General features: G+C 53.0%; 2 protein-coding genes across 4 annotated transcripts in view; both read left to right on the top strand.

Annotated features, from left to right (window-relative positions):
- CELSR3 (cadherin EGF LAG seven-pass G-type receptor 3) overlaps positions 1 to 17886 on the top strand; it is a 231456-nt gene that overhangs the window by 187049 nt on the left and 26521 nt on the right. The window lies entirely within an intron of this gene.
- The window catches only part of GATA2 (GATA binding protein 2), a 627541-nt gene continuing 612807 nt past the window's right edge, over positions 3153 to 17886 (top strand). The window contains exon 1 of one of the 2 annotated variants that reach the window (XM_048489760.1): positions 3153 to 3527. The gene's annotated coding sequence lies outside the window, so the exon portion shown is untranslated. Of the gene's footprint in view, positions 3528 to 7486; positions 7699 to 17886 lie in introns of those variants that run through there. The other variant, XM_048489758.1, reaches the window with a different exon arrangement.

Here is a 17886-nt window from a genome sequence, read left to right as displayed (position 1 = left end):
CGCTGTTAAGGGGATATTTGCCCTGTCTTATCACCTCCCACCCCCCCCAGCGGACTTAGGGGATCCTGCTAAACGGTGTCCACGTCAGGATCTGACCTCATCCCCGCACAGGTGCGGTGCCCGCTCTTCAGCGCCAGGCGCAAAGCACCCACACGCGCTTCGTCGAGCGGAGCCACAATTTATGCACGCGATTAGTGCAAGCCACGCGTCCACCCCCGATGGATTTCCCCCCCTTCCTCCCGCCCCCCCCCCCTCTGCTTCCCCCCCCCCCCAGCCCCCCCCCCCCCGTGCCTATCTGCCGATCAAACGCGCGGGGATCTGCTCTGGTAAATGATGCATTAGATGGCGGTGGGTGTATTTGTTGTGCGAGTTTTGAAAGGGTCCCGATAATCTGGAAGCCAGAGATAAGGAACAGCATTTATTCAGCAGCACTTTGGAACCAATTTTCAACCCTGTTCAACCCCATTCTCCTGCAGCCTCCAGGAGCTCGGGAGATAAGGATTGGACTATTCATTATCTTCACAAGGAACAAAGATTAGCTAGCAGAGATGAAAAATTACTCCTGGATAGTCATAATAAGGGAGAACCTGGAGAGCCGCAGAGCCCCGCATTCTCCAGCCTTCCGGGGGCGCCGGCTTCTTTTATACATATAATTCCTCGCCCGAACCCTCCCAATACCTCGTTAAAAAGAAGTCAGCACTGAAAAGGTTGGGCCGCCTTTTTCTTTCCCCTTAAAGGTCTTCGCTATTCGGCATCTATCACATTTTTCAATATGTAGAATATGATTGTTACTCTGCAAGAAGCCGGGGCGAGTGGGGGGTCGCCTTTCTTCTCCCCCCCCCCCCCTCTCTCTTTCAGACTTTAAAGATGACATCTTCAGTAGGGAGCCCAACCGCGGCAGTGAGGGAGAGTGAAACATCACCGGACCCTAATAAGGGAGAATTCAGAGCATGCACAAAGGGATGAGAGGTGGAAAGTGGGGGTGACTGTGGGGAAGCTGGGGAGGGGGTGGGGGTGGTGTTCCTCTAAAGCCGCTTCTGGCCAGCCCTGGATATGTAAAGTCGCCAGAAAAACTTCCAGTCCCGAGTAGAGAAACCGAAGAGGCGGACCGGACTAGGGAGAAATAAACGCATAAATAAATAACAATCAGGGAGCAGCCGTCGCGTTCTCTCTCTCTCTGTATATATAAATAAAAACGTTATATCTAGAAATATATTATGATATATAATCTCCAGCAGGCTAAATTCAAGTCCCCAGGCTAAATTCAAGCCCCCCACCCCCTGGAGCGGCCAGGCCGTCCCGCCCGCCGGTTGTGGAGATCATTCCGTTTTCCAGCTGAATGTTCATTATTATTTTTTATTTCCACCCGGGCCCTTTGCCTTCCTTCGGATTCCAGTACCTGGAATTGCAAGCGGGGCATTTCCACCGCCCGTGCATAAATCTGGTTATGTATCTCATCTGCTAGAACGAGGAGGGTAATTAAACCAGTTTCTTGGGCAATGGGCTGCTTCGGACTGATAAGAATTATCTGCCGCCTATCAAGGGGCCCTTTCCCCTCCTGAACCGTATCACAAAGACAGACAGAAATGCCAGCAAAATAGGATTTCTTTCTTTCTTTTTTCTTTTTGGTCGTTGCTCACGGGTGTATTTTTTTAAGTAACCCCCACATACCATTATGATGATAATTCTTTTTTTTCCCCATTGAACCCTCCTTCCTTTTTTCTTTTAACACGTTTGCGGAGTTTTCCCGCTCGTGAGGATGCGCATAAAGGCGTTTAGAGATGCTTCTTTAGATTGAAGGTAGCCGGAACCGTCCGGAAAAGCCTTCGGTCCCAGGGAAAGGGATGTGGCGCGCGGGGCTGCGGACCCGAACTGGTAGACTTGGAAGGGAATCCCTCTGAAATCAGTGGGGCTTCCTCCCGAGGAAACCGGGTAAGGGTCTGGACTGTTCGAGAGCAAGCCTGAGAGGTCTGCCCAGAGTCCTACTCCTGTGGGGCTTATTCCCAGGGAAGCGTCTTTAGGGCGGCCCCGTTGGGCCCCTGGCTTGCTCTGCAAGGCGAAGGTCCCTCCTTAATATGATTAGGAAGAAACTCTTCCCGGTCCCAGGTCCGATTCGATTTTTCCTTTGCAGCAAAAGATGTTCCGTGCTGTGAAATTAGTGTGTGTGTGGGATTTTGGGTGGCTTCGATCTGGGTTTTTTTTTTGGGGGGGGGGGGGGGGGTAGATGAAATGAGGAACGTGTGAATGTGAAGGAATTAAACACACACACACACAAACAGGCACGCGCACACACACACACACACACACGGTCTCACCTGAGCACACCGGGCCTGGTTTTATAGCCCAGCCAGAAGATAAAGCACATGAACGATTTCGTCCACCTTTGCAGGCGAGGCGGCGGCGTCTTGGGCTCGCAAACATCTCCCAGCCGATTAGTTCCGGCTGACTTGCCTAATGGCCCAAGAATTTATGGATTTCAAGATTCCCCCCTTCCTCCCCATTATCTTTTCCCTTCCTTTCAGCAATGGCTGGCGGGCTATCCTCCTTTCCCTACCTTCCTTACACACTCCGTAGAGGAACTCATGAACAGTCCCAAAGAAGGGGGGGGGGGGAGAAAAGTGATCTACCAAGAGAGGGTCTTCTGTTGAGGAGGTCTTTTTACCGCCCCCCCCCCCCCGCAGGGTGGAACTGTGGACATCTTTAACTCAATGGGCGGCGGCGGGGGGTGGGGGGTGGAAAGAGGTCTTGGGTGGGTGAGGCTGGCTGGGAGGGCCGGGGTGGGTGAGTGGGTGGATGGGTGGCTGTCCGGCCAGACTTTGCGCTGGGAGTCGCCGCTTCTGGGGCCTTTGGGTCGCCCGCCTTTCCATGCTGGGCCGTAGGTATAATCTCAGTTCCTTGGAAAATATGAAAGTCAAGTCGCGTCGCCTGTGACAGGGAACGCAACAAAAGGTGCAAGCCGCAGACAATGTGATGTGCTTGTACAGATATTGTAATGATGCAAATGAAGGCGAGGGGACGAGCTGCCTTATTATGTACATAAATACACACTGGCTCGCCGTGCCATCTTTGAATGCAGGAGAGGAGGCGGGAGACAGAGGAGGGGAGGGGAGGGGAGGGGAGGGGGAGAGAGGGAGAAACTGAAATTTGCTGCCAGGTTGAGGCAGCCTCCCTCCTCCTTGGCAGCCCCGCTCGCTGGCTGGCTGGCTGGCTGGCTGGCTGGCGCTGCCTCCTGCCCATTCATCAGCCGCCGGGCCCCCCTGGCGGCTCCTCTTGATTCAGATCCACCCGAGGCAGCGCCGGGGCACAGGCGAAAGGGTGGTCGCGCTCAGCAACTCCAGATGTGCCAGCTGCAAAGCCCGGCCGCTCCAGCCCGCGCCGCCTCCTGCCCAGGCAGCACCTGAGGACGCCCGGAGCGCCCCCCCGCCCCCCCCCCCAGCCACCGCCTTTTTACAGACGTCCCCGCAGGAATCAAGGCTCCAGGACCGCAGAGAGAAGCCAGCGGGCAGGACAGCTGCTGGGGAGAAAAGGTAAGAAGAGGCTGATGCACCGAAGGAGCCAGGAGGGGGGGGGGGAGGCGATCCTGGCAAGGTGGACGGCGGGGCAGGGGGCAGGGGGCACTTTTCCTTCCCGGCAGTGCCAAGGGGGCTGAGCCGGCTGCTGAAAGAGATGCCCTCCCCACTGCACCTGGAGGGACTCCGGCGGCGGCGGCGGCAGTGCGCGCGCTGTTGGTTAGCCAAGGACGGCCTCTGTTTCTCCTGGGCGTCCCGCTGCCCTTAATGGAAGACAAACACATTTGGGGGTTGCGGGTGAAGGGACATGTCTTTTTTAAAGAGTGGCGAAGGCCCTCTGACAGCTGGACAGGTGTGGGGCGCGGGGAAGGGCCAAGGAAGAAAGGTCGGATGGGCCTTTGCAGTAACTTTGGCCGTGGTCTGCTTGGGGGATCGGTGGGGTGATGCTGTTTTATTTCTCCCCCCTTCTGAAAAAGAAAAGGGTCCCGGGCTAGAGAACACAGTGGTTTCCGGCGTGGGAAGGTTCCTAATGCCAAAGGGCGGATCAATTGCAGGGATCTCTCAAGGTAGCCCTGGAAATCTGTCACCTATGAATAGGTGTGCATCTGCGGTGTGTAGGAAGGCAGGGGTGCTGCATTTCTAGCATGAAGTAGACAAGAGTCCAGTTCTGGAGGGGTGGGGTGCCAAATAGTGACATCCTTCAAGGAGGTCAGGAAGGAGAGGGAGGCGGTCATCTGGTCGTCTGCGCGATTCAAGACAGGCAGATGAACGGCTCAGGCCTGGCTAGAGCCGCCTGCGAGGCGGGATGGCTCGTTCACCCGGGCCTTCAACGGCAGGCGGGGAAACGCCGCTCCTAAATTCCAGCGCACCTCTGTAAACGACCTCGCTTGCTAAAATGGCCCTCACCGCGTTCACCCAGGACTGGAGTGGGGAAAATCGCTCCACCCCTCCGAGGTCAGAGAGATAGAAGGATATTGTGATAGCAGAATATATGCGCCGTTCCTGTCCTGGGTGGCCCAGGCTGGCCGGATCTCCTCCGATCTCGGGAAGCTGAAGCTGGATCGACCCTGCTTGGTTTATTGTTGGGAGACCACCAAGGCATGCCAGGGTCAGGTCACGGCAAACCACCTCTGCCACCTCTGCCACCCTACCCGGCCTCCACAAGCGAGGCGACCTTAGGCACACGCGCAGGGGTTTAATGGCCAGGCCAGGCAAAGGAAGCCAAACAGGCAGAACGAATCACAAAGCCGCCCGTCTTCTGGAAGGCTGATCTTGGGGGGCTTTTAGCAAAAACTGCCCCACCTCCCACTCTGGGAAGGGAAAACACGCACGCAGCAGTGAAGAGAGGAAGAGAAAGCGCTCAAAAGGCTGCTCCCGACCGCGGCTTCCTCTGCCGCCGCCTCCTCCATTGTTCGGAGATTTGTGCCTAATCCGGGCGAGGGTTCTCCGCTGCTCCTTTTTGCGGGGTCGCCTCCCCTTTGGAAACCCCCCCCCCCCCCGCGCGCCCGCAGCTCCGCGGAGCCCCTTTCGCGCGCGGCTCCCGCTGCACCTGCCTGCCTGGGGAGTCCCAGTCCCGTGCAGGAGATTTACGCAGCTTTGCATGTGTTAAAACGAGGCCGGCCCGGGCAACCCGCCCTCTCCCCACCAGCCCCGGTTCCCCCCTCCCCTCAAGGGCAGCTTTAAAAAATAATGCCGTTTTCTTCTCTCCCGCGGAGACGGGGCACCCCCCCCCCCCCAACCTGGGCAGGATCGCTGGGAAGAACAGGGAGAGGTTTTTTGAGAAGGGTGCCTTCAAGAAACAAACAAAACAAAAAACCTCTGCAAGACCAGGAACAATTCAGACCAGGGACCCCACCCCCCTTGATGAGTGCCACTTCGAAGGGGTCTCCCGGCGTCGTTGCTCAAGAGAAGGGGGTCTGAAAATTTGAGGCGTCCCGCGCGGGCTTGAAACCGGAGCAGACAAACCCGCCTCTGCGCGCTGTCGTTTTAAGAGGTCGCCACTGTCCTCTAAGCGCACGAAAGATAGGTGACCCTAACAATAACCTTCTCGCTTCGAGGAAATTTAACTGTGGCATAGCAAACAGCCGTGTTAAATGCAGGCCCCAAAATGGCTCAGATTTTCAAAATGTAAGGAAGAAGCTCAGCACTGGCTGAATCGATTTCGACTTCGATTTCCCCCACTGAAATGTCCAAGACTCCAGGGGTGTCTTCCTTGATTCATGGGGCAAGGGGGCTCCCAGTTTTCTGTTACTTTCCCTGGCAGAACCCTTCACTCATCATTGAATTAATTCTAACGAGTATTTATGGGAAGTAACCTGCATCTTTGGGGGGGGGGGGGCGGCGGCGGCGGCGGCTAGCTCTGATCCTTTCCGGACTTTCATTTTTGTTCCGCCTGGTTCATTCCTGCTGTCTCGACTCCGATATTTTTCTTGAGAAAAAAAGTAAGAATTTTGCATGGGAAAGGCTACCAAGCAGTCACTTACTTGGGTGTAAATCCCTTAGAATACAATGGGTCTTACTTCTAAGTAAACCTTGTGCTGGAATCCTCCCCTGTAAAGAAACCGTTTGCCGGCTGGTACGATGTAATGGCAACAATGGAAGGCATCCTCGGCGGGCATCTCTGTGCCTTTCTGCATCCAGCGGTTTCCAGCGGAGGCCGTGTGACTTGGGAATAATGGATACAGGACATATTCGTCTTTGATTCAAAAACTGGTGTCAGAGGAAACAGAAAGGTGGGGAGGAGGCAGGGGGGGCTGCTACTTAGTGACTGACAAATTGCAGGTTAACAAAATTCATTTACAAGCTGTCAGGTGCATCTGTGGGCAGGTTTTTTTTAAAGGCGAGATAGAATAGTTAAGAGCAGTGAAGCAAATGAGTAGCTGTCTCAAATGAGGGGAACGTGAAATGCAAATTATAAGGTGGGAGAAGCTATAGGATGCTTCTTTCTTTCTTTCTTTCTTTCTTTCTTTCTTTCTTTCTTTCTTTCTTTCTTTCTTTCTTTCTTTCTTTTCTTTCTTTCTTTCTTTCTTTCTTTCTTTCTTTCACCATCGGTTCAGTTTCCCAAATCGACTTTTTTTCTTCTTCACCATCTTAATACTACTCAGGTGAAACATCAGAGTTTAGAGTCGATGCGGTCGTTTTCCATAATTTCAAATGCACTGGTAGGACTGCGTGCATTTAAAAAGAGAAATGGTTACAACCCCGCCAGAGCAGACCAACAAGAGAGGCCGAGGAAGAAGCGGGCAGGCTGGGTGGTTAGGGAGAATTTGCAAAATTCTCTCAAACCACCCCCCCCAAAAAAAAGGAGGAGGGGGAAAATAATAGCTGAATGGGGGGCTTTTCTGTGTATGTCCGAGGCTCTTTTCCCTACGGAAGTGCCAGCCCCCCTCCCCCCCCCCCCCCCCGGCATCACCTGGAGGAGGCCTGGCTCTGCCTGGTCTGTTCGAGAGGGTTTTGTGGAAGGGGAGAGAGGGCCAGAAGTTTAAATCAGAGCCCTGTGCCAAAGTGGCCAAGATCCAGAGACCACAAAAGGCAGCCAAACGTGGTTCAAAAGACGATCCCTCTGATCTAACCTCCCCCCCAGTCGACGCAAGCCCCCCCCCATCTGGCTTCAGAGTCAGCTTCAAGAAACACGGAGCGGGGGTTTATTTAAAAGGCTGACACCCGAGGAGAAAGTGAGAGTGGTCTTTATGAGGGAAATGCTTCCCCCCAAAATACCAGTTTATACCAGGACAGTAGAAGTGGACCAATTCCACTGGCCCCATCGCCTGTACCTGCGGCTGCAGCAGGAGCCTTGCGGGGGGGGGGGGGGTCGGTTGCTGGCCTGGACAGCCAACCCGGAAGACACAGCGAGGACACAGCGAGAGAGAAAGAGAGAGAGGCGGGGGTGGGTGGGTGGGTGGGGGGAGAGAGCGAGAGAGAGAGAGCGGGTCTGACGCCACTAGTTGTACGTGTGTTTCCATTGCTGTACCTAACTTGGCCCGCTGGTGGGAAGACGCGAGGGGGCTGCGGCGCAGGCAGCTCGGCCACCCGCTCAACCCCAGGATCGCCCCCAGATCACAACCGGTCCCTTTCCCCCGCCGCCGCCGGGCTCTCTCCCTTCTGCCGATGCTGCTGCCCAGAGAAGCTGCCCCCGGTGCCCTCCTGCAGCGGCAGTCCCGCGAGGAGTCCACCCTCGTTGAGCGCTGCGGTGAGTATCTCCGAGAGACCCGGGCAGAAGCAACGCTCCTGCCCTCGCTGAGGTCCTCCTTTGCTCGCCTGGTCGCAGTTCTCCTCCGGGTCGGGCGTGCGGGGGCGGGGGATCGGCGAGAGGGGGGCATTTCTTGGGGCCGCCAGAAACGGGTTTGCCTTCAAGGTGCCACCACCAGACTCTTTGTCCTTGGGGAGGCCGCGCAGAGGGAAGGCGGCGGCTGGAGCAGAAAGCAGAGGTGGGAAAGAAGAAGGCTGGCTGGGTCTTCGGAACCGAGGGTGGGTGGAGGGATGCGAAAGCCAGGAGATTCGCCGGTGACCTTCTTTGTGGCTGGCCCTCTGGATCAGCAGACAAAGAGCCCAGCGGGAGGAAGGGGGTCTGCCTGCCTTTCCAACCGGGTCCAGCAGCGGTCGGGAACGGGGGGAGGAGGCCAGGAAGTTCGCAGCGCTGGGAAGGCTGAGCAGCATTTCCCCCCTTCCCACCAGGGAGTGTCAGGAAGACGCCAGTGACGGACCCTTTGTATTTGCGTGCCTACTACCATTCCGAAGTCTGACTTAGGAGGAGATGCAAGATCTCGATCGGGCGACTGGCATGCAAGATTTCTCACCAGGCCGGGGTGGGTGGAGGGTCTCTTGCCCGAGAGGAGACCCGAAAAGGCCAAGGAGGAGAGCGCTATTTTGGGCCAGGACAGACCGAGGAGGGCGAGGCTTGTGCACGTGTGTGGACCCGGCGGCTGGGCTTCTGCACCTTGGCTATCGACCGATGCTCTCTGGGAACAGGTCTTGTGATCTCAGAGGCTTCATCACTTCTTTTAAACACGTCTCTCCATTGGAGATAAATGGGTCTCCGATTTGAAAAAGGCGGTGGGGGGAGGGGTGGGTGCAAAATCCAGCGGGTGTAAATAAACAGCCTTTGTTATGTCTGTTGGCGATGGGGTTCGGGGATCCCCCCCCCTTTAACGGAGACACAGGTGCCTGCCCATTTCGAAAGGCGCAGCCAACTCATCTGTCCTGAAAAGATCTGTGTGCGTACACGGGCACACGTGAACGCGCGATCGGGTGTAGGGGGTTGTTCACCTCCAAAGTGTGGCATCATCATCTGTCCGTCAAATTAAAACAGTCAAATGTGCAACGGGGATTTCCCTATTCCCTCTGGAATAAATATTATAAGCAAATAAAATGTATTTAGGTAGCATGTTAGAATTCAAAAGAGGGGGGGGGGCGGGAGGGGGAAAGGAGGCCCAGTCTTATTAATAGAGATAATTTTTGGAGAGCAAATTTCTTGGCGGCTCAAAAGGCTTTTCTGCGTTGTCAAAGATAAATCTGCCAGGATACCTTGTCAATTCTCGGTCCCATCAACACACTGAGCATTCAGCCCAATTCAGCCACGCTTTAGGGACCCATTCTGCACAGTGGGCTACCACAGTATCTCCGGCCAGGGTGCAGCCGTGGAGTTTTGGAGGAAGAAGACGAAGCGGGATGCTCCTTCGGGCACGCGTCGAGATTTCAGGGCTGGCTGCGGCCGCGCTGCACTCTGTCGCCCATTCAAGCAGACGCGCTCTCCAGAGAGGACTTTAATAAAATTGACAGAATAGTTGTTTAACCAGCCGTGTGAAGCGGGTTGAATCTCAGCCCCAGAAAATTAGCTAAGCTGCTTCACCCGCGGCCCTCGTGCGGGTTCGTTTATGTTCCGATGAGAGAATTAATGAAATCCGGGGGCACCCCCACCCGGCGCGCACGCCCCGCTCTTGGGCTCCCTCGTTTGCAGCGAGGCATTTCATAACAAGCCCACCCCATAAACAGCGGGGCTGCTCAGAGGATTTACAAAGGAGCACGCAGATGACTGGGAACAAGTTCAGAGGGGCTTCCTCTCTACAACTGGGGAGGGGGAGAGAATCTGATCTCTTTTAAATATCAGGGGGAGTCATCTGCAATTGCAAAAACGGTAGGCGCCTTCGCCTTTTCTCTGCTAGGAAGAATCCAGAGCAACCCCCCCCCCCCCCCCCCCCCAAATAAAACGCTTGGGGAGGTTTTTTTTACAGGACAAACAATATTGGAGGAGGGGGGAGAGGCAGTGAGAAAAGATTGTATTTAGGCTCATCAACGTCTCGATTTGCAGGAAGGATCTAGACGTTTGCTGTGGAGCAGGCAAGAAGGAGGCCCGCGTTCTTATGCCAGGCTCCTAAACAAGGGCTAATAATAAAACCCTAATATTAGCAATGCCGACGCTGGGCGTTAATAACAAAGCAGAGAAGCCGAGTCTCCGGGGAAAGGGAAGGTGCGGCTCGCCTGGAGAGCTTATGCGCCAAGCGAATATAGCTGCAAAAAAGGCCAAAGATTGTGAGCACGGCAAGAATTCCAGATTGCTAAACGGTGGGCAAACGTATACGGATTAAAAAAAACAAACAGCATTTTATTTTATCCCCCCCCCCCTCTTTTTTTTTTTGCACGGGTGCTGTGTTTTCATTTGTGGCCGAGTGCAGGTCGTTGGAGTGGCTTTGCGGTCCAGTGCCCTACCACGGACCCTACGGCTCAGCAGCAGCCTTAGAAGGGGCAGACCGGCCGGTCCGCGCTAGGGCAGCGCTAGGAGCCGGCTGCGCCGTAACCTGACACGCGGGGCTACAGGGGAGTTTCCCGGGCAGCCTTGGGGTCTCTCCCTCTCACTCCATAAATCAAGCCCCTCGATTAATCTTTACCATTTGTCTTTTAAAACAAACAAGGGCGAATTATCAGCTCGTTAACTGCGATTTTATCACCTGTCTAAAACAAACAGCTCCCCCCCCCCTCCAAAAAGAAAGAAAAAAGAAAGAAGGAAACCCCGTGGTCTTGCTGGATGTGGGCAAGGGCAATAATTAAAACAATGATATTAATTCACAGGAAATCATTACGAATGCTTTTATGCTGGTCTAAACAGGGGGAGGAACGACAACAACAGCCCCGCGTGTTGCAGAGGAGGGTCTCTAGATTTTGGTTGGTGGGATGTTTGCAACTTCCAGTGAGCAAGGGATACAAGGATTAAAACCACGCGCCATTAATCTTTTCGTTGTTGTCCTTAAGCGTCTAGCCTGAAAAAGCTGGAATAAGGTTCGGGGGGGGGGGGGGGCGTCTACGTAAAGTTTTCCTAGGGGTTAGGATTTATTCCTGTCTTTGCGATTATCCTGGGAATAAATGTTTTTATATATTTTCATTTGATCTCGAGAAGAAACCGTTCTAGCGTAGCCAAGGTTATTTGAAATCTCGTTTCGTCGTGCAGGCAAAAATAAAATGAAATAGGGGCAAACCTGGCAAGATCAAAGGTTACCCTCTCTTCAACCCCCCCCCCCCCCAGTCCGTCTCTCACCAGGTCTGGTGGAAGCTCTTTCAAAGATGAAGTTGGGGTAGATTGTAATGTCTGCAGCTACCTTGACCCCGAACTGCCTTCCGACGCCCTTGGTTTTGCTGGCTATCTGGGCCTTCTCCGTCTTCCAGGGAGGGGATTTCTGACTCGGTCCCTGGAGTTTTGTGGCCGTGAGATTGGCGCTTCCTAGCTGTCCCCCCCCCCCCCCCAGTGTTACCCGGGAAGTTAAACGTTGTGGAAGAATTGAGCAAGAGTTGCATTTGCTGTGTGGCTTAGACAAAGTGCCTGAAGTGTCGGTGGCTGAGGGTGCCAGAGATCAGGGGAAGCAGCCACCCCCCCCCAACAAAGCAACCAGGTGACGGCGGGCCCAGGGAGGGGGAAGCCTCTGGCAAGCCGGGCCGCCACTGGGGCCTGCAGGGAAGTGCCCCTGCCTGTCCCCCAGGCCATTTCCCCGGGCGCGCATTCACCTCGGACGGGTCAGGGGCGCTCGGGAGACCCAGACCTCCCAGGTGCGGGGCCGCGATGCCGCCTTCCTGCGGGAGTCCTGCCGCGGTAGACCCGCTAAGCGAGGCCAGGCGGCCTGCCACACAGCAGGCTGGGGCTCCTCGGAACGGGCAGGCCTTTCTGCTCGGCGGCGCCCCGTTTGGCAAAAGGGTCCCTCCTCCTCCTCGCCCCAAAGCGAGCAAGACGAGCCGTGCGGGAGGCTCCCGGGAGCAGGCCCCGGAGGGAGCTTGGGACTGGCGGCGGGGGAAGCGACGCCAAGAGCGAGGAGGCCTCCCCTCCGCCGGCCCACTTGGGGGCGAGGGAGGCAGAGAGGAAGGGCGCTGGGCTGGCTGCGTGCGCCTTCCCGCCCAGCCTGGCCGCCCGCCTTGTTTTCCAACCGGGGATTGTTTTGTCTGGGTGGGAAGAAGGTGACAGGCGGGCAAGGGGCGGGGGCCTGGGGGGACAGAGCGGAGAAGACCCCCCCCCCAGTCCCTTGGGAGCTGTGGGGGCGCCTTTCTCTCCCCCCCTCCCCGCGCCATGATGATGCTGGTGATTATTATTATTAAAAAGTTCATTTCCTGGCGAATTTGGCAGCGGCGGGTGACGTCACGGCCCCGGCGTCGCAGTGACTGGGCCGCCTGGCTGGGGAGCAGCAGCCTCCTCTTGCCCAATTACCCGGCTGTCAATCTTCCCACCCAGCCGCCTCCCGCCAGAAAAAGGGAGCTCACACGCAGGGTGGGTGGGTTTGAGGGGGGCCCATCAGAGGAGCATTCCTGCTGAGGATGCTGAGGCTGAGCCTCCTGCCATCCCTCCCCCCCCCAAAAAAAACTTTTGGCCAAGGTGAGTGGAATTGCTCCCCTTTCCCGATGACACAAGCAGGCCTCTCCCCCTCCCCTCTCTGTCAAGCACACGCACGCACACACCGGGCAACAAGCATTCATGCTCTGGTACTGCTGCTTCACACGCCACCCATCCACAAATAGCAATGATGCAATTTGATCTCCCACACCTCAAAGTCATGTCATGCAACTGTGCAGAGGAATTCATACCCCCAGCACTCTAGGAATGATACCACTGGCTCTGGTTCACAGCTGGTTTGAGATGTTTGCTCCAACGCCCACCCCAACGGAGACAATCGAAGTTAGGATTCTTTAGAATGTGCGGTGTGTGTTGCAGTAAATAATCACAAGCTTGTTTTCCAGAGGACCTAGCCCTATACTTGGAGCCCCTAGTCGTCAGGAGTGACAAACTAAGCCACATGCATGAGTGGGGGTGGGTGGATTGAGGGGGTCTGTTAAATCGAGTCTGCTGGTAAGACAGCAGGCTTTCTGGGTGCACAGAATTCTTTGTGCGAAAAAATGGTGAAGAGCTGACACCGTGCAAGAAATGATACAATCTGCAGTGTCTGGAAGCTGTCTTATCTGAAACTTAATAACATGCAGGTCAAGCACTGAATCTTCCCTCTCCCAATTCCCAACTCTGACTCTCTTCCCAGACCTAAACCATCAATTTCTATGCAGGAGTTGGAGGGATCTCTTTTCTGTTACTTATGGATTTTATATACCTGGATGACTCCATCTGACCATCCACAGAATTGCAAGTTACACCAGCATCTTATTTGAAATCATATTTTTAACATGGGAAAAAGCACTTCACATTCATGGAAAGGAAGAACATGTAGGGAACATGATTTCATTACATTAATTTGTTCAACACACGCACACATCACTTTTCTCCTGAGTTAGGCTTTTCCTAAGAGGCAAACCTGAAACATGGCACTTGAAAGTTACTAAAGTAGTTGACTAGGAGTTAACTTGCCCTCCAGTCTTAAAACTGGCAGCTTGAAAAGGCTAGAGGTTGCTGGGTGCCCTGGTCAGCTGGCTAGAGATGCTCTTCTTAGGAACCAGACTAGAAATGCAAAAGAGACACCAGGAAAGCTTTGAACAATCTGACATCTTGGCCTGGGATTCACCCCATTTTCCTGGATCCAAGAAAACTGAGACTATGGCGGGGGGGGGTCCCCCAAAAATCCTTTTAAAACTTGGCCTATGCCCGTGACAATCGAGCAGGCTGGTGTGTGAACATAGGAGAGATTTGCTGCTTGTTTGAAATAAACCAGTCTTGCTGGGTCTCCTTGGAGCATGAGTGGGATAAAGAACTGACCCCACTTCCGTCTTTTCTGAACAAATGCTAAGGCTCTGACCTTTCAAAAAGAACACAAACATACATATAGCTGGGATTATGGAGGGGAGATGGGAGTCACATTTGCAAGATTGGTTTATATATTTCTAATGTTTGCTTGCTCAACTAAATGCAGAGTTCTTTCTCTCCCTAATCATTCATCTGCATAAACGTGTACAGATCAAAGCAGCTTATCGCCTGACTACAGGAAGTAGACAAGAGCCCAATGGAAAAAAATATGACATTTGGTATCTTGGAGAAGTAAATACTTTTTTTGCCATTTAGTGTTTTTTTTAATGTAGAAAGTCCTTTAAGGAGTCTGGGAATAAGAAGTGCGGTTTATATTGGAACCTGTTGCGTGCGTGTTCTTAGAGATCCAAAGATGAAAGAGCTTTGAGTTCGACTGGCGTTAGATGAGTTTCTCATTAACAGCATCTTAGCCAGATAGGGAAAATGACGCTTCTGTTCCTCAAGTGAAGCACATTTTGCATCTCGCTGTACCTTCTGTTCAAATGTAAAGAAAACACCTATGCTAAACTACGCTGGCAATTTGCTCAGGGTTCTGGAGGGGGGAAGGGGAGCGGCTCAGGCCTATTAGTATCCAGTCTGGCTGAGCGTGTTTTAGAACAAAATGTAGGGCAGGAGGGCCCAAAAGATTTTAAAAAATTATACCACAGCTAAAGGACATGAAAAGGCCCAGAAAGAAGGAGCAGGGGCGGGTGTGGGACAGGGCTGCCCACTACCCCGTGGAGTTAGTGAAGATTTGAGGAAAATTAAACTGGGCGATGCACCCCTGTTTGTGTCGGAGGCTCTTTTGCCTGCACTGCAGCCTGCACCCAACCAGAGGCGCCAACCCCGTGCCACTCTCAGCACCAGTTCAAACCTGGATGTCTGCGCCAGGCCTGTCTGATGGGATGCTAAGGAGGGGGAGAGGGGGCGGGGAGAGGCGCCCGAAGAAGGCAGCAGGGTTGGTCTGGGAACTTCCAGCGCTTCCCAGTTTTCAATCAGTCTGAGTTTTTAATAAGATATAAAAGTTTTTAATAAGATATAAAAATGAGCATAAGACTGAGAAACATCTTAAAAGAAGGTCCTAGTACACATAAATTGTTCCCTAAAGAAAACAGAAACTAGAACATCAGTTCTTTGTACTTAATTCAGTAGATCTTACTCTAAGGCCGTACACACTAAGCAAGATGTTACTTGAAAGTTAACTTTACTGCACTCAGTAGAATTTATTTCTGAGCAAACACTCATAGGATTGAGCTGTATGAAACAAAGGGGTGCATTTAAAAGGAGAGGGAAGGCAACTATCTCTTCCCCCTCCCGAAGGAATTATTTTCTGCACCACAAAAGTAGACATTCATTCTAGTTTCTCTACCTACGTCAGCAGAAAGAGGGTTGGAGGGGAGCTTTCAGCCAGGAAGAGTAACCTGGAAGAAAGGGGGCTGCATTTATGGTCCTTATGCCAGGACATGGGTCTACTTCAGATTGGGTAAGCCCTGAACTCAGTAGATCTCACCTGCTAGGTTAGCATTGTGTAGCACACTGGTTAGGTTGGCATTGCACTGCACACTGAGCAGGAGCAGGGCAGGGGGCCGCTCAACTTCTTGATCTCTGCCTCTGGATGAGCCACTTTTTGTTAGATCTGTTCACAAAAGGTCTCTCCCCCCCCCCCTCCAGGTGCTCCCTGTAATATCACAAGGTATTTACAAGGTCAAGGCATGGGGGGAGGGGGGAGAATCCCTTGCCAGCCAATAAACCTTAAAGCAGTCTGAGGTGCCTTTCCAAATTGGGGGGGGGGGGAATAGCTCATAAAAGGCAAGGAGGAACTTGGTCTAATTACCACCCCCACATAAATTACCACCCCCTACATTAAAGAAGATGGGAAAACAGCACTTTCCTTGAAAATGCAAAGCTTCCATAAGACAAGAAGGGTTGTTTCCCGGGCCAGAATTCTGTGTCTTCTGCTGAGCAGTCTGCAAGACTATCTCTACATCTACCTGCTCATTGGTATAAGAGTCAGAGTGAGCCTGAAGGCATGCTGGTCACTAAAAGAGGGGTGGGGGTGGAAACACCCCAAAGGACCTTCCTACCCCATGCAATTAATCAGGAAGGCGGACTGTGATCACCTCTAAATATCTGGGGGGGGGGAGGAAGGGGAGTCTGTAATGGTGTGAGAAGAGGGCACCTCGCTCTTGTCATGGGTGTCCACTAAATCACGGCCAGAGGTTATGTGTGCAGGACAAGCTAAAAAAATTTAAACAAGGGGGGAGGGGGTGGGACGGAGGTTTGTTTAGGTTGTTCAGTGTCTTGGATTTGAAAGAAGGATTTAGCCATTTGATCTGGAGCGGGAAAGAAGCGAAGCAAGACTGTAAAACAAATGCTAATATTAGCAACATAGATAGTGGGCACCAATAACCCAGCAGAGAGCCTGACTCTCCAGGGAAAGAGGGTTTGCCAGCCTATCCTGGACAATAAGCGAGACACTTAAAAAACCGTACATGATCAAGGGAAGGATATGGCCACTCATGTTGTCTTTTATATTGTGAAAAAGATTTGATTTTTAAAAAACCTTAACGAACATTGATTAGAGTTTGGAGGATCAAACAGATTCCTCATCCTCCAATTCTCTCCTCACACCCAATGTGTTAAATGTTAGAAGGGCAGTCAGAGAGGTTGCTGACCAAGCGATAGAAATACTCCCTTGTTAGTCAGCTCAAGCAGGAGCCTCAAAAGTGTAGCCAACTTCATTGAATCAGAAATGGAATTTAAAGGTTTTTTTTAAAAACTAGCAACAGTTAGTTTAGAAAGAATTCTTTCTAAAAAAAATATGATTTTAAATTTTGTCTTGCAGCATAATTTTTATATCACATAAAGAATGAGTGTTCTTGTTTGGGGTCTTCCAGCCCTTGGAAATCTCCTCGCCTCCTCTGGCTTCCGTTGAGGCAAACATGTTCAGACCACCCTGGAGGAAGTCTTCCTGAGTAAAGGGTTCAATAGTTGCAGGACTGATACTTCCACTAGGAATTATTTGGAATGTCATTTTCCTTGGGCAGAAACTGTTTGGCATTTTAAAAGAAGAAAGAAATCCACCTACTGATAACTCATTGCGTTACCGTGTTAGTTTGACCCACGCCACTGAAGCACCATGTAAACTGTACGTTAACACAAACCACTCTGCCTTGATTTTCAGTGAAGGAAATCCCAAGTTCCGATCCTGAACACCTTTGTTCGGCAGAAATTCCATTCACTTGCAGACAAGTCAGTGTGACCCAAACCAAACGAACCCAGAACTGCAGTTATGGCTAACTGAAAATAAAAGCAGCATATCACTGAAACGCAGGGGGAAGCAAACAGGCAGGCGCGCTTTAAAAAAATCTCTAGGAGGTTGAAAAAGGTTTTTCTTCAAATACACATACATGAAGCAAATAAATGGAAGCAGTTTTGCTCTTGTTTAAAATTCTAGCTGTCCAGGCTTCGTTTAGACATTACATAGTGCTCCCCCACCCCGGGCAATGATTTGTTCATTTTCTCTTCTTTTTACCCCCACCCAGTCAAATCCCCTCCTCCAATTATTTAGTGCCCACATTCGTAGTGTGTGCGCGCGGGTAGGGGCTTGTTTTGCATTCAGTACAATGCATACTGTCCAATGCATACTGTTCGACCTGATAGAGGTCGAACCCAGCTCCGAGAGAGAGAGAGAGAGAGAGAGAGAGAGAGAGAGAGAGAGAGTGGGGGGAAGGGAGGGCTCCCCCCCAGAGCAAAAGTAGCAAAGGCAACGTGAGAGTGGAATGGAGTGGGAGGCGGGGAAGGGGAAAGGGGGGGGGGGAAGAGTCTTTGGCGGCTTCGGCGCTTTTGGGCTGTTTGGAGTCAACGAGGGGGATGCCTATTTCTCGGGGCCAATAGCGAGGCTGGGCTGGGCGCCGAGCCGGCTGATTGGCTGGGCGGAGGTTCTTAGCCTGCGCGTCGCCCCTAGTTCATGTCTACTGAACTGAGTCCAGCTGGCGCCAGCGCTGACATAGGATGCTTTGGGGATGGTGCAAAAAGGGCCCGAATAAGTGGAGCTGCTGCTGCTGCCGCTGCTGGCCCGCCGCGCCGGAGCCCCCAGCCAAGGCTCCTCCGGCTCGCTCGCCTCCGCCGCCCCCCCCTCCCCGCGCCGCCCTTCAAACAATCAGCCGCCACCCCCCG

The sequence above is a fragment of the Sphaerodactylus townsendi genome, linkage group LG03, assembly GCF_021028975.2.
Source record: "Sphaerodactylus townsendi isolate TG3544 linkage group LG03, MPM_Stown_v2.3, whole genome shotgun sequence".
Classification (NCBI taxonomy): domain Eukaryota; kingdom Metazoa; phylum Chordata; class Lepidosauria; order Squamata; family Sphaerodactylidae; genus Sphaerodactylus; species Sphaerodactylus townsendi.
The sequence above is the reverse complement of the archived record's forward strand: the minus strand, read 5'-3'. Positions and strand labels throughout refer to the sequence as shown.